Genomic DNA, 17830 nt, shown 5'->3' with positions numbered 1-17830 from the left:
GAGTTTGAGTAAACACCGGGAGATGGTGAAGGACAGGGAAGCCTGGAGTGCTGCAGTCCATGAGTTCACAAAGAATTGAACACAACTGAGTGAGTGAACCACAACAACTTACAGAACGAACCTATGTTTGATAGGAATAAAGGTAGTTGGTGAGTTTGGGAGGGACTGGCACACACTGCAATATTTGAAAATGGATAACCAACAAGGATCTACTCTATAGTACATGGAGCTCTGCTCAATGTTATGTGGCAGCCTGGATGGAAGGGGAGTTTAGGGGAGAATGAATACTTATTTATGTGTGGTTGAGTCCCTTTGCTGTCCACCAGAAACTATCAGAGTGTTATTAATTGGCTATAATTCAATACAAAATGAAAGTTTAATAACCAGAAATAATAGATATTTATTAACTATTATTTTCATTTTATAGATGAGGAAGTGTGCCTTATGAGGGAAAAGGCATAGCCCAATGATGAAAACTGGTAAGTGGAAGAGGTAGGGTTTAAACTATATTCCTTTAACTCTTCTCTGTCAAATAGTGTAGTTTGATAATAAAAGAACATTAATAATGGTCTCCTCTGAGCTTAAATAAATTTAACTCATAAAATTAAAAAATATATATATCAATAGCTCAGGTACTAAAAATATCTGACCAGGAGAAATACACGAGTCACTAAAAAAAAAAAACAAAAAAACCCATAGCTAAATATGACCTTCTTTTTATATATTCATCATATCCACAATGAGAAATGTAGGTCACTGTAGGTATTTCAGAACAGCCATCCCTCTTAAAATGTTTGTCCTTTGGGCTGGCACCATGCTGGGCCCATCTGTTGCTTCACCCCTGGCTGCAATAGATTGGTCCAGAACTGGGCAGCTGCATCACATTTATTCATACAGATCCCCTTCCTGGGAATTCAAAAGTCAGTACTGCAAAAAATGTACTTCATCTCTCCTGGGCTGAATGACCCTGTAATGTGGATAATAAGAGAATCCCACAGTGATATGTTTCACCACAAGGACTAGACAGAAAAAGAAAGCTGTTCTGCAAAGAGTGAGAAAATAATTAGTTGTAAATGTAGACAGTGTTGACAGATTCAGAGATAACACTGTAGCTTTTCCAAGCCCTGGTTCTAGTATATTATTAAACACAAAGAATTACTAAGTATTTTTCCTTCTCCTTAGGTTCTTTGAGATGCACTCATGGCCTTATCAATAGCTCAGGTAATAAAAATGTCTGACCAGGAGAAATACACGAGTTACTAAAAAAAAAAAAAAAAAAAAAACATAGCTAAATATGACCTTCTGTATGACCTTGGACTTCCCTGGTGGCTCAGATGGTAAAGCATCTGTCTACAATGTGGAAGACCCAGATTCGATCCCTGGGTTGGGAAGATCCTCTGGAGAAGGAAATGGCAATCCACTCCAGTACTCTTGCCTGGATAATCCCATGGACGGAGGAGCATTGTATGCTACAATCCATGGGGTCACAGAGTCAGACGCAACTGAGCAACTTCACTACTTCTCTTCTCTTCTCATGGCCTTATAACCATTATTTACTTATTGATTAGTTAGCCTCAGTGGACTTATATTTATCACAACATAGTCAAGTATATATCAAATATTGTAGCAGACTCTCTACACAATGATTCACCATTGTTTCTTCTTACGTTCTGTGTAGTTGTGACGTGTCAGTACATGCTAGACCACCAGTTAAAAACCCTGAAATATCCAAAAAATCAATATTTGGTGCTTGGTAACTGTCATTTTCTATCTTATCTTCTTGATAGTAGTCATTCAGGATAAGATTCTAGTACTAAATATATAAAAATCTTCTATTCTGTGCCTTATCTCCCATGTAATATAGTCAATCATACTCATCAGTTTTCCAATTATGTTTCCCATATTTCATTAATTTCCTTATTAATACAATAATTGGTGTTTATAAAAATTCATTTTCTTACCTTATTACTATGGCATGTAATTCATGCAGCTTCCATATCATCTTCACATTCCTGTTCAACCTCCATTCAATTTACCTTGAAAATAGATGGACTCGAAATGCTGACTTCATATACTTAAAAGAAGACCACATAGAATTCATTAATTTACTCCATTTAACATTATTGTTTTATATATATATATATATATATATATATATATATATATATATATATATATAAGTGGCCTGAAGAACTATGAACAGAGGTTCGTGGCATTATATAGGAGGCAATGACCAAGACCATCCCCAAGAAAAAGAAATGCAATAATGGCAAAATGGTTGTCTGAGGAGAACTTACAAATAGCTGAGAAAAGAAGAGAAGCAAAAGGAAAAGGAGAAAAGAAAAGATCTACCCATCTGAATGCACAGATCCAAAGAATAGCAAGGAGAGATAAGAAAGCCTCCCTAAGTGATCAATGCAAAGAAATAGAGGAAAACAATAGAATGGGAAAGACTAGAGATCTCTTCCAGAAAATTAGAGATACCAAGGGAACATTTCATACAAAAATGGGCACAATAAAGGACAGAAATGGTATGGACCTAATAGAAGCAGAAGATATTAAGATATTAAGAAGAGGTGGCAAGAATACACAGCAGAATTCATTCGAATTGCTTGGCTGGATGAAGCATAAGCTGGAATCAATATTGCTGGGAAGAATATCAATAACCTCAGATTATGCAGATGACACCACCCTTATGGCAGAAAGTGAAGAGGAACTGAAGAGCCTCTTGATGAAAGTGAAATAGGAGAGGGATAAGCTAGCTTAAAACTCAACATTCAAAAAACTAAGATCATGGCATTAGTTCCCATCACTTCATGGCAAATATATGGCAAACAATGAAACCAGAGAGAGGCTTTATTTTGGGGGGACTCCAAAATCACTGCAGATGGTAACTCTAGCCATGGAATTTAAAGATGCTTACTCCTTAGAAGAAAAGCTATACCCAACCTAGACAGCATAATAAAAAGCAGAGATATTACTTTGCCGACAAAGGTCCAATCTAGTCAAAGCTATGGTTTTCCAATGGTCATGTACGGATGTTAAAGTTGGACCATAAAGAAAGCTGAACGCTGAAGAATTGATGCTTTTGAACTATGGTATTGGAGAAGACTTTTGAGAGTCCCTTGGACTGCAAGGAGATCCAACCAGTCCATCTTAAAGGAAATCAGTCCTGAATGTTCATTGGAAGGACTGATGCTGAACCTGAACCTCCAGTACTTTGGCCACCTTATGTAAGATCAGATCAAATCAGTCACTCAGTCGTGTCAGACTCTTTGCAACCCCATGAATCGCAGCACGCCAGGCCTCCCTGTCCATCACCAACTCCCGGAGTTCACTCAGACTCACGTCCATCGAGTCAGTGATGCCATCCAGCCATCTCATCCTCTGTCATCCCCTTCTCCTCCTGCCCCCAATCCCTCCCAGCATCAGAATCTTTTCCAGTGAGTCAACCCTTTACATGAGGTGGCCAAAGTACTGGAGTTTCAGCTTTAGCATCATTCCTTCCAAAGAAATCCCAGGGCTGATCTCCTTCAGAATGGACTGGTTGGATCTCCTTGTAGTCCAAGGGACTCTCAAGAGTCTTCTCCAACACCACAGTTCAAAAGCATCAGTTCTTCAGCGCTCAGCCTTCTTCACAGTCCAACTCTCACATCCATACATGACCACAGGAAAAACCATATCCTTGACTAGATGGACCTTTGTTGCCAAAGTAATGTCTCTGCTTTTGAATATGCTATCTAGGTTGGGCATAACTTTCCTTCTAAGGAGTAAGTGTCTTTTAATTTCATGGCTGCAGTCACCATCTGTAGTGATTTTGAAGCCCAGAAAAATAAAGTCTGACACTGTTTCCACTGTTTCCCCATCTATTTCCCATGAAGTGGTGAGACAGGATGCCATGATCTTCATTTCCTGAATGTTGAGCTTTAAACCAACTTTTTCACTCTCCACTTTCACTTTCATCAAGAGGCTTTGTAGTTCCTCTTCACTTTCTGCCATAAGGGTGGTGTCATCTGCATATCTGAGGTTATTGATATTTCTCTGGCAATCTTGATTCCAGCTTGTGTTTCTTCCAGTCCAGCATTTCTCATGATGTACTCTGACCTTATGTAAAGAGCTGACTAATTAGAAAAGACCCTAATGCTGGGAAAGATTAAAGACAGGAGGAGAAGGAGACGACAGAAGATGAGATGGTTGGATGGCATCACTAACTCAATGGATATGAGTATGAGCAAGTTCCAGTGGTCGGTGATGGACAACGAAGGCTGGTGTGCTGCAGTCCATGGGGTTGGAAAGAGTCAGACATGAATGAGTGACTGAACTGAACTGATATTATTTTCTTATGTTCAGCATGACACTTACTTCAGTGTCTCCTCCTTTAGCTTCATTTTTTTATGTAATCTACCCACCAAGAATGAGGATTACATTTTGAAACTGAATTTCAAATTTACTCTTGGAAATATTTTTAAAGGTCACAACATTCTTCTTACTCTAAACCCAAGATTTCTTCTCCCATAGACTATGATGAAATTCTCTCCCTTAGATTGTCACTCTCAGCTTCCATGACATGGTTTCCATCAGTATTTTATACACTTGCTGGCAAAGTTTATGTAAATGTATTAAAAAACTGGTTAGTGGGTCCTCCCACCTCTAGGTATTATTCATTATCCCTATCTTTCCTCACCTGTTTTCACCTTATTCATTTTTTTTAAGACACATTACTTGCTGTTTTGTGTCCAAGTCATTTATTGCAATGTCTTTTATAATTCAATATCTGGTTTTATATTTATTATGTCCATAAGTAGCATGTTTTTGGTGTAGTGGTAGACTGAACAGGAAGAGATTTAGTTTACTCCATTTGGAGTCCATCTGATATTATAGGTTGCATTTTGTAAAATAGACCAGTCAGAAGACTAGCTTTGTGTAGGTTAAGAAGTCTCTTGGGAGTTACTTCATTTAGCTAGAAAATGAGAGTTGCAGAGTTAAGTATCTACCAGTAAACATCACTTGGCCACCTTTGGCCCAAGCTCCAACTATATAATTTCCACAAATCAAGCTTAAACCTGAAGTACAAGGTCAAATTACTGTAACCATATGCGTATCCAATAGGAGAAGGCAATGGCAACTCACTCCAGAACTCTTGCTTGGAAAATTCCATGGGCGGAGGAGTCTGGTAGGCTGCAGTCCATGAGGTCGCTAAGAGTCGGACACGACTGAGTGACTTCACTTTCACTTTTCACTGTCATGCATTGGAGAAAGAAATGGCAACCCACTCCAGTGTTCTTGCCTGGAGAATCCCAGGGACGGGGGATCCTGGTGGGCTGCTGTCTATGGGGTCGAACAGAGGCGGACAGGACTGAAGCAACTTAGCAGCAGCAGCAGCATGCATATCCCATGATGTGGCAAGTCACACCTAAATATATTTTCAGCAGAAACATATTTATATGTCAATTTAAAAAGAAAGTACTAAATGTTTATAAGAGCAGTATTCATAACAGCCCCAAGCTTAAAACTACATAAATCTCCATTGAAAACAGAAATGATGAATAAATTATAGAGTGAAATACTATACAACAATGAGAATAAATCATTCATTTGCTATACTTAGTCAGTCAGTCAGTTCAGTTGCTCAGTCGTGTCAGACTCTTTGCGACCCCATGAATCACAGCATGCCAGGCCTCCCTGTCTATCACCAACTCCCGGAGTTCACTCAGACTCAGGTCCATCGAGTCAGTGATGCCATCGAGCCATCTCATCCTCTGTCGGCCCCTTCTCCTCCTGCCCCCCATCCCTCCCAGCATCAGAGTATTTTCCAATGAGTCAACTCTTCGCATGAGGTGGCCAAAGTACTGGAGTTTCAGCTTTAGTATCATTCCTTCCAAAGAAATCCCAGGGCTGATCTCCTTCAGAATGGACTGGTTGGATCTCCTTGCAGTCCAAGGGACTCTCAAGAGTCTTCTCCAACACCACAGTTCAAAAGCATCAATTCTTCAGTGCTCAGCTTTCTTCACAGTCCAACTCTCACATCCTTACATGACCACTGGAAAAACCATAGCCTTGACTAGACGAACCTTTGTTGGCAAAGTAATGTCTCTGCTTTTCAATATGCTATACTTAATAATATGTATCAATTTCAAATGAAGTGCTAAGCTAAAGAAACCTCAAAGAATATATATATATATATATTCTTGTCTGATTTCCTTTATATCAAGTGAAAAAATAAATATGAACCAACTTGTTAGAATCCTGGATAACAGTACCTTTGGGGAATTGCATAGTGACTTCAAGATATAATGAGAAGCATTCTTGGTGTGTTTCAGAAATGTTGACAATTTTCTGTTTCTTGATCTGAATTCTGGTTATGCAGGTGTACTGTTACTGAAAATTTATCACATTGTAGAATGATATATGCATATTTCTATATGAATATTTTCTTTCAATACAATGTTTTTAAAATATTAGCTAATATCAAGGATCTAAAGATTATATCCACTTGAAATATCTTCATAGGTTTGTTTTGTTTACATGTAATTAAGCTATACAACACCTTAAGCTTGTTTATTTTCAACACATGACGAATTTTTAACTATTATCTGTATCATATCACAGACTTCATATAATTCTTATGTGCTCCAAGGAAAATATAATGGGTATTTTTCAAGAAGATTGAAATATTCCCAAAGGACTACTTTTTTCTCTCCCTAAAAGTCTCTTCCTCATCTTTGAAGAACTAGCTCAGTTGTCACCTCCTTTGTGAAAGCTTATCATTTGCACCACAGGGCAGAAGCTGTTCCCTACTTTGTGAGCCACATACAGAGTTATTAACTTTGACAGCTTTTAAGGCATTGTGTTGGGATGATCTCGTCACAGTTTCAACTTCTCTACTAGATTGTGAGTTTCTCAAGGGCAAGAGCATCCCTTTATGCATTCCAGTCTCACTGGCACTTAAAAAATACATATAAAATATCTAGAACTAATTTCAACCAAAAAATGTTGGAAACTACATGGAAAACAGGACAAAAGTACTCCGAATTAAGTTATATCAGCCAGGAACTAAGTACTTGAACTATGTGTTGCATGATTCTTTTAGAATTACTTATATTGATTTTTCCATTGCCATCATAACTAGGAAGCAGTTTTAAGAAACCTGTTGCTGTGCTGCAGCAATCAAAACAACAACAACAAAATTCTGGCCTCAGCCACAGCAATACTTACGTCTTCTCTGAAAACTAATATACTTCAATCTTCTGTATATTTTAAATCATGTTCCTTATAGCTTCCTCTATGCATTTTCAGAAAAAAAAAGTATAAATTGTAATCCATCTCCAGAAAATGTCTTTACTATATTTGTTGTATCCAAAGCATAGCCCTGTGACTGAGTCAGGAAGTAAAAACACATCTGAAGTTAGCTTAACTTCACTTCAAGGGGTAAACAGCTTTGTAATTGCCAAGTGGGATTAAGTGATGGTATCTGAAAGGAAAAGATAAGGGGATCATCTTCCTATAGAAAATGCAGAGACAAAAGGAAATATTTAGAGAAATAAACTAATAATAATATTCATAGACAAACTCTATTGATTGTTCATTCTCCCAACATTTTGCATTATTTATTTCATTTAGTTTCCTTTGCAAGATTTAAGATGTCTTAATTATAGTCATGACGTTTTTTATTCTCATGTAACAAATCAGAAAAAGTCTGGTGTGCTGCATACTTAGTTGCTTCAGTCCTGTCCGACTCTTTGCTACCACATGGACTGACTTCAGCCCACCAGGATTCTTTGTCCATGGGATTTTCTAGGCAGGAATGCAGAGTGGGTTGCCATGCCCTCCTCCAGAGAATCTTCCCAACCCAAGGATCGAACTCTCAGTCTCTGGTATCTCCTGCATTGCAGGTGGATTCTTTACTGCTGAGTCACCAGAAAAAAAATCTTAGGTACTTTAAATATCTTGCTACAAATTATGAACATTGAATAGTAGGGGTGGGTTTAAAATTCACCCAAATAACATAGGACCTGAATCTTTAATGATTCTACTTATGCTGCCTTGTTTAAAAATGTTCATAAAGACATGTGAAGCATCATACAAATGATTCTTTGGAATGGAACAAAAGCTCTTATAGCACCTACTTTTAACATAATTTATTTCATTCTTGTTGGAAGTATTTATGTAAGATATCTTTAGTAATTTCCAGAAGTAGAAGGGGATCGTGTTCATGGATAAAAATATGCAACATACACACTAATAACATCTATGTAGACACTTCCAGGGATAAGAGCATACTCTTTGATAATTGAAAACTTAAATAAATGGGTGTTATAATAAACATGTCAATTATTTTAAACTAATTTTTAAGTTCAATGTAATTGCAATTAAATTTTTTATAAAAGTATGCCCCTAAAAGTAGATTAGAATTTATTTATAATTACAGAATATTAAAATGAGAAACTATAGAAAAAAACATTTCAAATAGCAAACTACCAATGAATTTTCAAATGTTAATCTTAGAGTTTAAGTGCAACTTGTAAACATTTTTTCTAAAAACAAATTTAGTAATATATAACAAGCTTCATACACAAAAGTCTAGTAATTCTCCATTTAAGAGTAAGAACAAGGAAAAGAATAATTTAACAAAATGTTCTTCACAGAAATGTACTTCATTACATTCATTTTATAAAATGAAAAAATAGGATTTCAACATATGAATTCTGAATTTTGGGAGGATGCCAGTATTCAGTGCATAACCAATGAGAAAGTGATGAGAGTGGTTAGAATAAAAAGATTTATTTAATGGAGCCCTGGGCATTGAGAAGAAATGAAAACAAGATGCAGTTAGATTAGGCCAGTATATGAATGGGGCTATGAAGCCACCGAGTGCAAAGTCCCCCTGTAGTTGTCAAGGTCTGAATGTTCTACCTCCTACATGGGAGAGTATCCATAAGCTTTAGATTTTTCCAGTAGGATCAACAGTGGTCCATGGGAGGAAAGGGAGAGAGACAAGTGATTTGATCAAAAAATGCAGAGGCAAAATGTGCAAAAGTCCCAGATCAGGTATATTTGAACAGTCACTGACATGGGTTGCCTTCTTAAACATTATTGAGTTGCATTAATTTTTTTTTTATTTTAGGCAAAAGTACACTTTGAATGGTTAATATTTATTTAGGCACTGAAACTAGCATATGCACTATTACATTTTTAGTTTTTAAAAAAACTTTATGTATTGGAGCAAGATTCCTGACCTGTATGCAATGACGTATTTAATAGAGAACTGTGCAGAAATTGCATGCTATCCATCTAAACAGGTTTCCATTATACTTTTCCTATTGATAGAATATAAAAAGCTTTGAATTTGATCAGGCTGTCCATTCATTCATCTCTGAAAAAGTTAAGTGACATTTTATTTTAGCTACTATATTTTAGCAGCATTAAAAAGCTTATACATTAGGTAGCTTCTCAAAATGTTATTTATGCTCAGTAGCATTTAGCACATAGAACAGAGTGCATCTTCACATCCAGATTCACATAGAGATGTTTCATTTGAGTACCATATGCTAAAGAACTGGTATTTTGAGACAGAAGTACTAATAACCTGAGTTTCTTAACCATCAATATGGACTTCTTATTCTGAAAACTTGTCTTCTTGGCCACATCATACAGTGCCAGTGAAGTCATGCCAACAATTGCCCTGTTGTGTATTAACCCAGCAGTAGAGCACCAGGTCTGTCTGATGATGATGGCAGGCACTGTTATCATATCCAGGTAAATAAAAGCCCATATTTTGAAATGCCAATTTGAGACTCAAGTCAAGGGTACAATGTATTAAGAACTGGGTTTTCAACAATCTGATATCCTGAATGATATAAACAATTATGGAAATTGATGGCAATTATACCCAGGATGAGTTCCTAGCTACTGTTGTTTAATCTCTCAGTCATGTCCAACCCTTTTGTAACCCCAGGGACTGTAGCACAGCCAGGTTCCTCTTCTCTTGGGATTTCCTAGGCAAGAATACTGGAGTGGGTTGCCATTTCCTTCTCCAGCGGATCTCCCTGACCCATGGATTGAATCCAGGTTTCCCGGATTGCAGGCAGACTCTTTACCACTGAGCCACCAGGGAAGTTATTACTTGCTATGGAGACATTTTTTTCAAATGCAGTTACTCAAATAACATAGCCATAAGATCATCCTGCAAAGTGTATCAGAAATGTGAAGTTAGGGTGACAAAGTTTGACAATAATGTTATGCAAGTCAAACTTGGAAATTACATTAAGTATGTCTGTTCTGAGAGAAAAGCAATAAATCCGTTTTGTGTAAACATTTATTTTATTGTAGCGAAGCAACTTGTATACTTTTGAGCATCACCTTTCCTTTCCAGTGAAACAGAAAGAAAAATTTAACAATAAACAGAAAGTTATAATTGAGAATGTCAATTGTAAATAATATCCTACAGGTTCTACTGATTTTCCCATTGAGTGGAAGGGCTCAAATCATAATCAGGAGAGAATTTTATGTTAAAAGTGTCACCTTAAACTGCAAGGATGTCCATAAACATTACAACTAAACATGCCAAAGGAAAAGACATGTTGTCAAAATGCCCAGTTAGCCCAATCAGACATCTCAAACCCACCCTTTGCTGACCTTCTGTAACTCCATTTAAAAAAAAAATTTTTTTTTCTTTTTCTAAACAAGAGAAAGTTGACAGATACAAGTTGGTAAATGCTAACTGTCTGTTCACACAGAGACCCAGTATAATGTCTGAGCCCAATATCTAGAAAAAGAACAAAAGCTAAACATTTTGTGCCCTATTACACAGGAGCTTAGTACCCTCCAGCTTTCAGAAGAGCTAAGCGGAGAAGGCAACGGCAACCCACTCCAGTACTCTTGCCTGGAAAATCCCATGGACAGAAGAGCCTGCAAGGCTGCAGTCCATGGGGTCACTAAGAGTTGGACAGGACTGAGCGACTTCACTTTTGCTTTTCACTGTCATGCATTAGAGAAGGAAATGGCAACCCACTCCAGTGTTCTTGCCTGGAGAATCCCAGGGACGGGGGAGCCTGGTGGGCTGCCGTCTATGGGGTCGCACAGAGTCGGACACGACTACAGTGATTTAGCAGCAGCAGCAGCAGCAGCAAGTGAGCAGAAGATTTTGCTTTTTCTCATAGAACATGGTAGTGTTGATTCCATAGAGTTTTTGTAGAGACAGAAAGGATAAAAATTGATTTGGAACAGAAAGGAGTGGAGATTCTTTTTCCCACTAAATTCTGCTCAAAGTAATAAGTTGAGAAACATGGTATAAAGAAGAAAAGAGATCTCAAAAACAGGATGACTTTGCACAAGAAGGGAAAAAAATACTGCAACTTGCTCTCAGGGACTAGAGAAAATTTTTTTAAAAAGAAAAGAAAGCTGGAATCCATTAGGGTTCCATTAGTCATCCTCTTCTTTATCTCCATCTTCTTCCTCTTTCCCATCATCTTCATCTTCTTCACCTTCATCTTCATCCCGTCATTCATGAATATCTTCCAATCCTTCCTCCTCCTCATCTTTTTCTTCTCCTTCCCCTTCTTCATCATCCGTGTCAGGAATTATGTAGTACTGTAATGGATTTGGCCAAATATCATCTTTGATGGCCTCTCCTAACTCATCTGCACCTGCATCAGAATGATCAGTAAACCAGGTGAAGAAGCTCTCTGGTTCCTCATGCTGTCTCTTCCTGCTGGCTTTCTTCTGTGTTTCTTCTTTTGTGTTTAGTGAAATCCTTTCTGATTTCCATTTGATTTCAGTGGACTTTGAAGATGAATCACCACTCTCATTCAGACGAAATTCTTTGGAGAGAATTTTACTTTTGAAGTAAGAGTTTTTATTAAAATAAAAATCTATTCTGTAACTTGATTTACCATCTTCAAATTCTGTCAATTCAATTCCTATCAAGTAGTGTAGCACTCCTTCTTCCTCCTCCACAAGCAGTGCAGACACTTGTAGATGGTTGGCAAATAGTGTCACCCCAAAATTTTGGGTTTTGGTGAACAATTCTGACTGCATCTGGTAAAAAAAATGATTGGAGTTTGTTATATTTCTGTTCTTTCAGAGTCTCTTCACTGGCTAGTTCATTAAATCTGTCATTTGCTTCATCAAAATGTTCAGTTGCTTCTTGCTGTTATTTTCTCCCTTCAGCAAGTTTGGAGAAGCAGACATTTACTGTGATCCAGAGGAAGGAGTCAGTCTCAGTTTATTTGGTTTCTTTACTTAATGTGGAAATGAAGACTCGTGTTTGGGAGATGTGTTGTGGGAAAAGCCAAAAATCAAACCAAGGGAAAACCCATACACAGGAGCTCTAAGACCTCGTATTACTTAATTTCAATTCTCATAACAGTTCTTTGAGGCAGGCACACATTTTTATCTCTATAGTAATTAGTGAAAGTGATAGCGTTACTCACTCACTGTGTCCAACTCTTTGCGACTTCATGGATTATAGCCCACCAGGCTTCTCTGTCCATGGAATTCTCCAGGCAAGAATACTGAAGTGGATTGCCATTCTCTTCTCCAGGGGATCTTCCTGACCCAGGGATCAAACCAAGGTCTCCTGCATTGCAGGTGGATTCTTTACTGTCTGAGCCACAGGGGAAGACCAAAGTGAAAGTGAAAGTTGCTCAATTGTGTCAGACTCATTGCGATCCTATGGATTATACAGTCCATAGAATTCTCCAGGCCAGAATACTGGAGTGGGTAGCCTTCCTCTTATCCAGGGGATGTTCCCAACCCAGTGATCAAACCCAGGTCTCCCACATTGCAGGCAGATACTTTACCAGCTGTGCCACAAGGGTAACCCAAGAATACTGGAGTGTGGTAGCCTATCCTTTCTCCAGTGGATCTTCACGACCCAGAAATCAAACCGCGGTCACGTGCATTGCAGGTGGATTCTTTTCCAACTGAGCTATCAGGGAAGCCCAATTTGTAGACAGGCATATAATATTTAGAGAGCCTGAAGAACTCAAACACATCTCACAGTTAGAGGACAAACTCAAGCTGTCAATTTAGGTCTATCCAGCTCCAGAGTCCACCAAAGGCATGTCTGATTGATCCACAAAGGAAACACAGGTGATAAAGCCTAAACACATTAAGAGAAATAAAGAACTAAAACAGTGAAACTACTTAAAGGCCTTTATCAGATAATTCTGATAATGAATTTATTACTTTAGAAAACAAATCTGATAAGAACCAAACAGATTAAAATGGAATGATAGATTAGAGTGAAGAAAAGTAACTATAAAATAACTACAGGCTTTTTAGGAAAATCTGAATTAATGTGGGAATAACAACAACAACAACAAAAAGACAAATTTATGACAGAATAATTAACAGAATAGATAACTGAATGGATATGAGGAACAGAGGATAAGAGAAAGTTAGTAGTGACTGATATGTGAAAAGTACTACTTTAGCATATTTAATATATCTTGAAAGTCAAATATTCTTGATGTATTTTAGTACCAATATTGTCTGAGTTCTAACATATTTCTTTCTTTACATGTATAGCCGTATTTGACCTCATTGTAGCCCTAAAAGTTAGTCAAAAAAAAAAAAAAAAGCCATGTATTTTTAAAACTGGATAAGGCTGGGTGAGCTTTTGATATGAGCAAACATACATAATATAGAGCTCAGCAGTTAATGCAATCCTAATTGTAATCTATACTATGGTTATCAAAATGTATTCTTGATTTCCATATATTTGTATGGAGCTAGTTGGTATTAGTATTTGCTGAAATGTAATTTTAGTTAATTCAGTGTGAATTTTTATTTATAAATAAAGTAGATATCATTTCATCTTAGAAAATTCTAAGAAATAAGTGGATCTTTAAAATATTTTTCTTAACTGTTATTATTCTACAGGCAAGTAGCTGTACATTATCAAGAAAGCACACATTGCTTATTATGAGGATTATTTCACGTCTTCTGTTCTTTCTCAAAGACAAAACAATTTGGTTCTTTGAATTTCTGTCAGCAACACAAATGTTCAATTCAAATTGAGATAGAAACCAATTATGTTAGGAGAGGATCATTGACAATTGAAGCATTCCAGGACCTTTGGCCCTGACTGGCACAGAATGAGCAAAGAATAGCATTAGGAGACCCATAAGGAGTGTTTATTTCCATAATTCAATGCTAAAGAACTAAATTTGGAGACATTCTTAACTTTCTGAAATAAGTAAAGTCAATACAAACTCAAGTTTGTTTGTTTGGCTTTTTTCTAGATAGCTTAGTAACATCATCAAAGCATCCAAATGTTAACTTTCCCCCAAAACACTAGCAGGCATGAGACAAAAATCCCTGTAATCCTGCTTCTCCCAGTAAGCTAAAATGTATTACATGTTTACAAGCATTGTGTAATCTATCTTTACGTAATTTTGTCATTCAATTCACACATCAGGTGCTATTTTTACCCTGGTTTTACAAACATATAAAGTGAGAGGCAAGAGTTATATGATTTGTCTTAGTCACCCATTTATTTTTCTTTTTAGCTCCAAAAGTACTCAACAAAATTGAGGAAAGGTTCTCAGTGGATAGGCGCTTTGGTTTATCAACATCAATCATGAGTTCCCCATTCAAAGAAGACATTTACAAAAACAAATATCTCATTCCATCTTATCTAAACAAATAACTTGCTTTGACTCAACCACAAATATTCATCTATTTTGAAACAGCATTTTGGAAAGAAGTCTCCAGAAAATAGATAGGATACTATAATTACCAGAATCAGAATGATCTGTTTGTTTTTTAACTTTTTTTGAATTTTTTAATTACTTTTAGCAATCACCTAGCATACATTCAAATATACTGACTGAGCTGGCAGGATCTGCACGTGCTCATCATCTTAGAATGATGATGAGCTCATCTTAGTCAGCTCTGTAGTAACTGGCATGCTCAGACATCTTTTAGAACAGGATTTTGAATCAATATTGGTCAGGGGAAAATAATACAAAAACAAAACAAACAAAAAACCCATAAACTACTTTATATAACTACCTATAAACTGCCTTATGTAATTTAGGAATAAACTTTTTAGCACAGAAATTAAAGACTAACAGGAAGAGTTGGGATTGCAAAAGGCAAAGAAGCGATTAAGTCATTGCCAAGATTCAGGGAAACTGCCACGAAATGTCAGGGAAGTAGACACTGCAGGACTGTGCCTGCACAGCATTCAATGGATTCGTCTCACAGACTTGCAGGAAAGAGGTGAAATCTCAGAATTTCCAATCATCTGTTTCAATCTCATCATTTATTTCATTCTAAGTCATGAGGTGGTTGGTTCTCAGGAACTTACTGGGAAGCCATAATGAATCTGACATCTACCCAAGAATCTTTCTACAATTCACTAAAGGAAAATGACTTCTTCCCTTCGATCTTCACTATTCTAATCACATACCTCAAAGTCTGCCTTAGAATTGTAGAGGAAAATGCATTCTGGGAAATGTCATCACCAACTTCTCAGCAATCTCCAAAGTCAGGCTTGGAAGGGGACAATGGTGATGGCAAGCGGGCAACAGGTAATCCAAATGAGGATACACTAAGCCCCTTAGGTCATGTGTCTCTCCCCCTGTAATTGTTTAAATATGTCATAGCTTAGTGACAACCTTCTTTTGATATCTTCTAATTTAAATATTGAAATATAGAGTTACCCATTATTAACATACCTTATGCTAAACTATTTGGGACTGGAAGTAAAGGAAAACAATTCTTTGTACAGATTTGAGAGTTGGATCATAAAGAAGACTGCATGCTGAAGAATTGATGCTTTCAAACTCTGGTCCTGGAGAAGACTTTTAAGAGTCTTGGACAGCAAGGAAATCAAACCAGTCACTCTTAAGGGAGATAAACCCTGAATATTCATCAGAAGGACTGATGCTGAAGTGGAAGCTCCAATACTTTGGCCATCCGATGTGAAGAGTCGACACATTGGAAAAGACCCTAATGCTGTGAAAGATTAAAAGCAACAGAAGAATGGGGTGGCAGAGAATGAGATGGTTGGATAGCATCACCAACTCAATGAACATGAATTGAGTAAACGCAGGGAGATTGTGAAGGACAGGGGAGCCTGACATGCTGCAGTTCATGGGGTCGCAAAGAGTCAGATATGACTTAGAGACTGAATAGCAATAACAATGATCTAAACTAATAACTGAATTAATAATAATAATTTAGATTTTATTTGTGCTGTGCTTAGTCACTCAGCCATGTCTGACTCTGCAACGCCATGGAATATAGACCACCAGTCTCCTTTGTCCATGGAGATTCTCTAGGCAAGAGTACTAGAGTGGGTTGCCATGCCCTCCTCCAAGGGATCTTCTCAACCCAGTGACGGAACCCAGGTGTCCCACATTGCAGGTGGTTTCTTTACTATCTGAGCCATCTTGTTATAAAATCTGTTATCCTACAGCTGATCTAATAGAAAACTAAAATCGCTATTAGAAACTGAATTATGGCTCAGGCTTTCCAACAACATCTGTTGAGTCTTCAAATTATAATATGTTCTGATTTGTGACCAGTATATGAAATTGTTTCTCCCATAACCAGAATACTTAAGTCTAGGAGTCAAGGTATGGAAATCGGAGTGACCTTAGTCATTAGGGCGTAACTCCATCCAAGGAGCAGTGGCTGTGCGGGCGAAAGAGGGCTGAGAGGAGCACTCCATGTTCAAGGTCAGTAGGAGTGGCCGTGAGGAGATACCCCACGTCCAAGGTAAGAGAAACCCAAGTAAGAAGGTAGGTGTTGCAAGAGGGCATCAGAAGGCAGACACACGGAAACCATAAAAACAGAAAACTAGTCAATCTGATCACACAGACCACAGCCTTGTCTAACTCAATGAAACTAAGTCATGGCATGTGGGGCTACCCAAGACGGAAGGGTCATGGTGGACAGTTCTGACAGAATGTGGCCCACTGGAGAAGGGAATGGCAAACCACTTCAGTATTCTTGCTTTGAGAACCCCATGAACAGTATGAAAAGGCAAAATGATAGGATACTGAAAGAGGAACTCCCCAGGCCACTAGGTGCCCAATATACTACTGGAGAACAGTGGAGAAATAACTCCAGAAAGAATGAAGGGATGGAGCCAAAGCAAAAACAATACCCAGCTGTGGATGTGACTGGCGATAGAAGCAAGGTCCGATGCTGTAAAGAGCAATATTACATAGGAACCTGGAATGTTAGGTCCATGAATCAAGGCAAATTGGAAGTGGTCAAACAAGAGATGACAAGAGTGAATGTCGACATTCTAGGAATCAGCGAACTAAAATGTACTGGAATGGGTGAATTTAATTCAGATGACCATTATATCTACTACTGTGGGCAGGAATCCCACAGGAGATGTGGAGTAGCCATCATGATCAACAAAAGAGTCCAAAATGCAGTACTTGGATGCAATCTCAAAAATGACAGAATGATCTCTGTTCATTTCCAAGGCAAACCATTCACTATCACGGTAATCCAAAACTATGCCCCAAGCAGTAACACTGAAGAAACTGAAGTTGAACGGTTCTATGAAAACCTACAAGATCTGCTAGAACTAACATCCAAAAAAATGTCCTTTTCATTATAGGGACTGTAATGCAAAAGTAGGACTTCAAGAAACACCTGGGGTAACAGGCAAATTTGGCCTTGGAATACAGAATGAGGCAGGGCAAAGGCTAATAGAGTTTTGCCAAGAGAACGCACTGGTCATAGCAAACACCCTTTTCCAACAACACAAGAGAAGACTCTACACATGCACATCACCAGATGGTCAACACCAGAATCAGATTGATTATATTCTTTGCAGCCAAAGATGGAGAAGCTTTAT

General features: G+C 37.7%; 1 pseudogene; it reads right to left on the bottom strand.

Moving 5' to 3' along the window:
* Positions 1-11357: 11357 nt before the first annotated feature.
* Positions 11358-12189, bottom strand: LOC788820 (protein SET-like; annotated as a pseudogene).
* Between the last annotated feature and the right edge of the window lie 5641 nt (positions 12190-17830).

The sequence above is a fragment of the Bos taurus genome, chromosome 12 (genome assembly GCF_002263795.3).
Source record: "Bos taurus isolate L1 Dominette 01449 registration number 42190680 breed Hereford chromosome 12, ARS-UCD2.0, whole genome shotgun sequence".
Taxonomy (NCBI): Eukaryota; Metazoa; Chordata; class Mammalia; order Artiodactyla; family Bovidae; genus Bos; species Bos taurus.
Note: the sequence above shows the minus strand (reverse complement) of the source record. Positions and strands in the feature narration are given on the sequence as shown.